We start from the raw sequence: 8,885 nt of genomic DNA, 5'->3' as shown, positions 1-8,885 counted from the left end.
CGCAGGTTTAAGAAACTTGTCAGAGGTCTCATACCTCTTGATGTGGGCACTAGTCTGAAATCCCAATTTCAGTCTTCGGAACATCTCATATGTTCTGCGACGTTTCAAAAACGTCTTTGGTGCCACAATTCTAAACCGTTAGCAATACGCACTGAACTATCACGTAGTCATCAAAATGTGTATGTCAGATGTTTGGTAACATCTACAGACGACGCTGAGGTCCAGCACACCGAGCGGTGCATTAAGGACATAAGCCTTCTGTGCAGCAATGAGGACAATCCTCAGTTTACGGACCCAGTCCGCATAATTGCTACTACCAACTTTCAACTAAATTTTCTCTAGGAACATATCTTAAACAGTAGAACTAAAGCGCAAGCTATGACATGATTTGCAAAGACCTTTTGACTATGTTCATGATAATTGAGTTCATCTGATTAATGAACTCCCACTCAGATAGACATCCCTCTAGCCATCTAAGTGATACATGATCCGAGTCAAACTAGGCCGTGTCCGATCATCACGTGAGACGGACTAGTCATCATCGGTGAACATCTCCATGTTGATCGCATCTACTATACGACTCATGTTCGACCTTTCGATCTCTTGTGTTCCGAGGCCATGTCTTTACATGCTAGGCTCGTCAAGTCAACCTAAGTGTTTCGCATGTGTTCCGAGGCCATGTCTGTACATGCTAGGCTCGTCAACACCCGTTGTATTCGAACGTTAGAATCTATCACACCCGATCATCACGTGGTGCTTCGAAACAACGAACCTTCGCAACGGTGCACAGTTAGGGGGAACACGTCTCTTGAAATTTTAGTGAGGGATCATCTTATTTATGCTACCGTTGTTCTAAGCAAATAAGATGTAAACATGATAAACATCACATGCAAATCATAAAGTGACGTGATATGGCCAATATCATCTTGCGCCTCTGATCTCCATCTTCGAGGCGCGGCATGATCACCTTCGTCACCGGCATGACACCATGATCTCCATCATCATGATCTCCATCATCGTGTCTTCATGAAGTTGTCTCGCCAACTATTACTTCTACTACTATGGCTAACGGTTAGCAATAAAGTAAAGTAATTACATGGCATTTTTATTGACACGCAGGTCATACAATAAATTAAGACAACTCCTATGGCTCCTGCCGGTTGTCATACTCATCGACATGCAAGTCGTGATTCCTATTACAAGAACATGATCAATCTCATACATCACATATATCATTCGTCACATCCTTTTGGCCATATCACATCACATAGCATACCCTGCAAAAACAAGTTAGACGTCCTCTAATTGTTGTTGCATGTTTTATGTGGCTGCTATGGGTTTCTAGCAAGAACGTTTCTTACCTACGCAAAAAACCACAACGTGATATGCCAATTTCTATTTACCCTTCATAAGGACCCTTTTCATCGAATCCGATCCGACTAAAGTGGGAGAGACAGACACCCGCTAGCCACCTTATGCAACTAGTGCATGTCAGTCGGTGGAACCTGTCTCACGTAAGAGTACGTGTAAGGTCGGTCTGGGCCGCTTCATCCCACAATGCCGCCGAATCAAGATAAGACTAGTAACGGCAAGTAAATTGACAAAATCGACGCCCACAACTACTTTGTGTTCTACTCGTGCATAGAAACTACGCATAGACCTAGCTCATGATGCCACTGTTGGGTGACGTAGCAGAAATTCAAAATTTTCTACGCATCACCAAGATCAATCTATGGAGTAATCTAGCAACGAAGGGAAGGGGAGTGCATCTACATACCATTGTAGATCGCGATGCGGAAGCATTGCAAGAACGCGGATGAGGGAGTCGTACTCGCAGCGATTCAGATCGCGGTTGATTCCGATCTAAGCACCGAAGAACGGTGCCTCCGCGTTCAACACACGTGCAGCCCGGTGACGTCTCCCACGCCTTGATCCAGCAAGGAGAGAGGGAGAGGTTGGGGAAGACTCCGTCCAGCAGCAGCACGACGGCGTGGTGGTGGTGGAGGAGCGTGGCAATCCCGCAGGGCTTCGCCAAGCACCGCGGGAGAGGAGGAGGAGGGAGAGGGGTAGGCCTGCACCGAAAGAGAGACGTTCTTGTGTCTTGGGCAGCCCCAAACCTCAACTATATATAGGGGGGAGAGGGGGCTGCGCCCCCTCTAGGGTTCCCACCCCAAGGGGTGGCGGCCAGCCCTAGATCCCATCTAGGGGGGCGGCCAAGGGGAGGGGAGGGGGGCGTCACTAGGGTGGGCCTTAAGGCCCATCTGGACCTAGGGTTTGCCCCCTCCCACTCTCCCATGCGCCTTGGGCCTTGGTGGGGGGGCGCACCAGCCCACATGGGGCTGGTCCCCTCCCACACTTGGCCCACGCAGCCTTCTGGGGCTGGTGGCCCCACTTGGTGGACCCCCGGGACCCTCCCGATGGTCCCGGTACATTACCGATATCACCCGAAACTTTTCCGGTGACCAAAACAGGACTTCCCATATATAAATCTTTACCTCCGGACCATTCCGGGACTCCGAACAACATTCGGTAACCACGTATATCTTTTCCCTATAACCCTAGCGTCATCGAACCTTAAGTGTGTAGACCCTACGGGTTCGGGAACCATGCAGACATGACCGAGACGTTCTCCGGCCAATAACCAACAGCGGGATCTGGATACCCATGTTGGCTCCCACATGTTCCACGATGATCTCATCGGATGAACCACGATGTCGGGGATTCAATTAATCCCGTATTCAATTCCCTTTGTCTATCGATATGTTACTTGCCCGAGATTCGATCGTCGGTATCCCGATACCTTGTTCAATCTCGTTACCGGCAAGTCTCTTTACTCGTTCCGTAACTCACATCATCCCATGATCAACTCCTTGGTCACATTGTGCACATTATGATGATGTCCTACCGAGTGGGCCCAGAGATACCTCTCCGTTTACACGGAGTGACAAATCCCAGTCTCGATTCGTGCCAATCCAACAGACACTTTCGGAGATACCTCTAATGCACCTTTATAGCCACCCAGTTACGTTGTGACGTTTGGTACACCCAAAGCATTCCTATGGTATCCGGGAGTTGCACAATCTCATGGTCTAAGGAAATGATACTTGACATTAGAAAAGCTCTGAGCAAACGAACTACACGATCTTGTGCTAGGCTTAGGATTGGGTCTTGTCCATCACATCATTCTCCTAATGATGTGATCCTGTTATCAACGACATCCAATGTCCATGGTCAAGAAACCGTAACCATCTATTGATCAACGAGCTAGTCTACTAGAGGCTTACTAGGGACATGGTGTTGTCTATGTATCCACACATGTATCTGAGTTTCTTATCAATAAAATTTTAGCATGGATAATAAACGATTATCACGAACAAGGAAATATAATAATAACCAATTTATTATTGCCTCTAGGGCATATTTCCAACACACCTTCCTGAGCAAAAATATTGCATAACTTGTTGTAATATTTTTGCTACAGAAAATCATTTCTGTTCTGGAAAGAATGATCACTTTCTACAGCAAGTACCAATTTCCTTGACCCATTAAGGCTGATTTTTCTTGAGCATCATTACCCTCCTAAGAAACTACTAACCACCAAAAATCAGCCCTAAACCCTCTCTGGTTTGACCACAGTCAAGCTCACAAGTTTCTGTCCAGAAACTTGACAACAAGAGAGCCACTCCCACAGTGCACCTGTGACCAAGCCAACTATGCAAAACAACCAAAACCACTAAGGAATAACTGCCAGACATGAATTTATGGCAAGTGGTGGCTCTATGCCAGAGTTCACGCGGTGACCACGCGTGTGCATGATGCCAACATGCTAGACGATGCGCTCTGAGTGCCGTCGAGCGCTTTGTTCATCGCGTGCTCGCTTCCCCGGCTGCCGCACCTTGCCAAACCGCGCCACCATCACCGTCTCAACGTCCTTAACTCCCTCCTGGCGCTCGCCGACGCGGGAGCTCGCCGTAGCGAGCACGGGCACGGTGCGGCCAAGGTAACAGTGTGCCCGTGCACCTGTGCTCGTCACGTAAGGCGCTCCTGTGCTCGTCGCCGCTCGTCTACAGCCTCCCCGTGATCCCCAGCGTCTTCCCCCTCTCTCAGTGACGCCATTCGTCGCGGGGCGACGCTCCAGAGAGCTCCGGCGAGCTCTCGATCTCCGCCTCGGCCTCGGCTATAAATAGCCCCTCCCGAGCTCATTTCCCTCCTCACTCGCACACTCAGCACCTCACCACGACCCCATAGGAAGCCGCGGCCCGGCCGGGCAGGCCTCTGGCCTCCGTCCCCATCCCGAGCTCGCCGACGATACCCGTCCTAGGCCCCCTCTCCAGAGCCTCTCGCGCTCCCTCGACTCCTCAGGCGTGCTCGTGGTGATCCACTAGATCGAGCTGGTGCTGTTGGAGTTGCTGGACCGGCCTCACCTCGCCGGAATCGCCAACTCCGACGAGCCCCGCCCGCTGCCGCCGCTGGAGAGCTTCGTTCCGACCCCGTCTGGCCACCTCTAGCTACGCTATGGGTACGGGCAGGTGCGCCTCGACCTCCTCTCCAATCCTATCCCTTTGGATCGGGCCAAGGAGCCCTCCTTGTTGGGGATCGTTGCAGAAATTTAAAATTTTCTACGCATCACCAAGATCCATCTATGGAGTTTACTAGCAACGAGAAGGAAGGAGTGCATCTACAAACCCTTGTAGATCGCGAGCGGAAGCGTTCAAGTGAACGGGGTTGATGGAATCGTACTCGTCGTGATCCAAATCACCGATGACCGAGCGCCGAACGGACGGCACCTCCACGTTCAACACACGTACGGAGCAGCGACGTCTCCTCCTTCTCGATCTAGCAAGGGGGAAGGAGAGGTTGATGGAGATCCAGCAGCACAACGACGTGGTGGTGGAAGTAGCGGGGATCTCGGCAGGGCTTCGCCAAGCACACCGAGAGGGAGAGGTGTCACGGGAGGGAGAGCGAGGCGCCAGGGGCTGTGGTGCGGCTGCCCTCCCTCCCCTCCACTATATATAGGGGCCCTGGGGGGGCGCTGGCCCCTGGGAGATCCAATCTCCAGGGGGCGGCGGCCAAGGGGTGGCTTTCCCCCCAAGCCAAGTGGGGGGGGTGCCCCCATCCCTAGGGTTTCCAACCCTAGGCGCAGGGGGAGGCCCAAGGGGGGCGCACCAGCCCACCAGGGGCTGGTTCCCCTCCCACCTCAGCCCATGGGGCCCTCCGGGATAGGTGGCCCCACCCAGTGGACCCCCGGGACCCTTCCGGTGGTCCCTGTACAATACCGATAACCCCCGAAACTTTCCCGGTGGCCGAAACTGGACTTCCTATATATAATTCTTCACCTCCGGACCATTCCGGAACTCCTCGTGACATCCGGGATCTCATCCAGGACTCCGAACAACTTCTGGATTTCCGCATACTAATATCTCTACAACCCTAGCGTCACCGAACCTTAAGTGTGTACACCCTACGGGTTCGGGAGACATGCAGACATGACCGAGACGACTCTCCAGTCAATAACCAACAGCGGGATCTGGATACCCATGTTGGCTCCCACATGTTCCTCGATGACGAGGATTCAATCAATCCCGTATACAATTCCCTTTGTCAATCGGTAAGTTACTTGCCCGGGATTCGATCGTCGGTATCCCAATACCTTGTTCAATCTCGTTACCGGCAAGTCACTTTACTCGTACCGTAATGCATGATCCCGTGACCAACCACTTGATCACTTTGAGCTCATTATGATGATGCATTACCGAGTGGGCCCAGAGATACCTCTCCGTCATACGGAGTGACAAATCCCTGTCTCGTTCCGTGTCAACCCAATAGACACTTTCAGAGATACCTGTAGTGTACCTTTATAGTCACCCAGTTACGTTGTGACGTTTGGTACACCCAAAGCACTCCTACGGCATCCGGGAGTTACACGATCTCATGGTCTAAGGAAATGATACTTGACATTGGAAAAGCTCTAGCAAACGAACTACACGATCTATGTGCTATGCTTAGGATTGGGTCTTGTCCATCACATCATTCTCCTAATGATGTGATCCCGTTATCAATGACATCCAATATCCATAGTCAGGAAACCATGACTATCTATTGATCAATGAGTTAGTCAACTAGAGGCTCACTAGGGACATGTTGTGGTCTATGTATTCACACATGCATTATGATTTCCGGATAACACAATTATAGCATGAACAATAGACAATTATCATGAACAAGGAAATATAATAATAACCATTTTATTATTGCCTCTAGGGCATATTTCCAACAGTCTCCCACTTGCACTAGAGTCAATAATCTAGTTACATTGTGATGAATCGAACACCCATAGAGTTCTGGTGTTGATCATGTTTTGCTCTAGGGAGAGGTTTAGTCAACGGATCTGCTACATTCAGGTCCGTATGTACTTTACAAATATCTATGTCTCCATTTTGAACACTTTCACGAATGGAGTTGAAGCGACGCTTGATATGCCTGGTCTTCCTGTGAAACCCGGGCTCCTTTGCAAGGGCAATAGCTCCAGTGTTGTCACAGAAGAGAGTCATCGGGCCCGACGCATTGGGAATCACCCCTAGGTCGGTAATGAACTCTTTTATCCAGATTGCTTCTTGCGCTGCCTCTGAGGCCGCCATGTACTCCGCTTTACATGTAGATCCCGCCACGACGCTTTGCTTGCAACTGCACCAACTTACTGCCCCTCCATTCAAAATATACATGTATCCAGTTTGTGACTTAGAGTCATCCAGATCTGTGTCGAAGCTAGCGTCGACGTAACCCTTTACGACGAGCTCTTCGTCACCTCCATATACGAGAAATATATCCTTAGTCCTTTTCAGGTACTTCAGGATATTCTTGACCGCTGTCCAGTGTTCCATGCCGGGATTACTTTGGTACCTTCCTACCAAACTTACGGCAAGGTTTACATCAGGTCTGGTACACAGCATGGCATACATAATAGACCCTATGGCCGAGGCATAGGGGATGACACTCATCTTTTCTCTATCTTCTGCCGTGGTCGGGCATTGAGCTGTGCTCAATTGCACACCTTGCAATACAGGCAAGAACCCCTTCTTGGACTGATCCATATTGAACTTCTTCAATATCTTGTCAAGGTACGTACTCTGTGAAAGACCAATGAGGCGTCTTGATCTATCTCTATAGATCTTGATGCCTAATATATAAGCAGCTTCTCCAAGGTCCTTCATTGAAAAACACTTATTCAAGCAGGCCTTTATACTTTCCAAGAATTCTATATCATTTCCCATCAATAGTATGTCATCCACATATAATAAGAGAAATGCTACAGAGCTCCCACTCACTTTCTTGTAAACAGAGGCTTCTCCATAAGTTTGTGTAAACCCAAACGCTTTGATCATCTCATCAAATCGAATGTTCCAACTCCGAGATGCTTGCACCAGCCCATAGATGGAGCGCTGGAGCTTGCATACCTTGTTAGCATTCTTAGGATCGACAAAACTTCCGGCTGCATCATATACAATTCTTCCTTAAGAAAGCCGTTAAGGAATGCCGTTTTGACGTCCATTTGCCATATCTCATAATCATAGAATGCGGCAATTGCTAACATGATTCGGACGGACTTCAGCTTCGCTACGGGTGAGATAGTCTCATCGTAGTCAACCCCTTGAACTTGTCGATAACCCTTAGCAACAAGTCGAGCCTTATAGATGGTCACATTACCATCCGCGTCTGTCTTCTTCTTAAAGATCCATTTATTTTCTATGGCTCGCCGATCATCGGGCAAGTCAGTCAAAGTCCATACTTCGTTTTCATACATGCATCCTATCTCGGATTGCATGGCTTCAAGCCATTTGTTGGAATCCGGGCCCGCCATCGCTTCTTCATAGTTCGAAGGTTCACCGTTGTCTAACAACATGATTTCCATGACAGGGTTGCCGTACCACTCTGGTGCGGAATGTGTCCATGTGGACCTACGAAGTTCAGCAGTAACTTGATCTCAAGCTTCATGATCATCATCATTAACTTCCTCCCCAGTCCGTGCAGGCACCACAGGAACATCTTCCCGCGCTGCGCTACTTTCCGGTTCGGAAGGGGTGACTATCACCTCATCAAGTTCCAGTTTCCTCCCACTCACTTCTTTCGAGAGAAACTCTTTCTCCAGAAAGGACCCGTTCTTGGCAACAAAGATCTTGCCTTCGGATCTGAGGTAGAAGGTATACCCAATGGTTTCCTTAGGGTATCCTATGAAGACGCATTTTTCCGACTTGGGTTCGAGCTTTTCAGGTTGATGTCTCTTGACATAAGCATCGCATCCCCAAACTTTTATAAACGACAGCTTAGGTTTCTTTCCAAACCATAATTGATACGCTGTCGTCTCAACGGATTTCGACGGAGCCCTATTTAAAGTGAATGCGGCAGTCTCTAAAGCATAGCCCCAAAATGAGAGCGGTAGATCGGTAAGAGACATCATAGATCGCACCATATCCAATAGAGTGCGATTACGATGTTCGGACACACCGTTTCTCTGAGGTGTTCCAGGCGGCGTGAGTTGTGAAACAATTCCACATTTCCTTAAGTGTGTGCCAAATTCGTGACTCAAATATTCTCCTCCACGATCTGATCATAAGAACTTTATTTTCCTGTCACGTTGATTCTCAACCTCACTCTGAAATTCCTTGAACTTTTCAAAGGTTTCAGACTTGTGTTTCATCAGGTAGACATACCCATATCTACTCAAGTCATCAGTGAGAGTGAGAACATAATGATAGCCTCCGCGAGCCTCAACACTCATTGGACCGCACACATCAGTATGTATGATTTCTAATAAGTTGGTTGCTCGCTCCATTGTTCCGGAGAACGGAGTCTGCTTGGTCATCTTACCCATGAGGCATGGTTCGCAC

This window comes from Triticum aestivum, chromosome 7D, assembly GCF_018294505.1.
Source record: "Triticum aestivum cultivar Chinese Spring chromosome 7D, IWGSC CS RefSeq v2.1, whole genome shotgun sequence".
NCBI lineage: Eukaryota > Viridiplantae > Streptophyta > Magnoliopsida > Poales > Poaceae > Triticum > Triticum aestivum.
Note: the sequence above shows the minus strand (reverse complement) of the source record.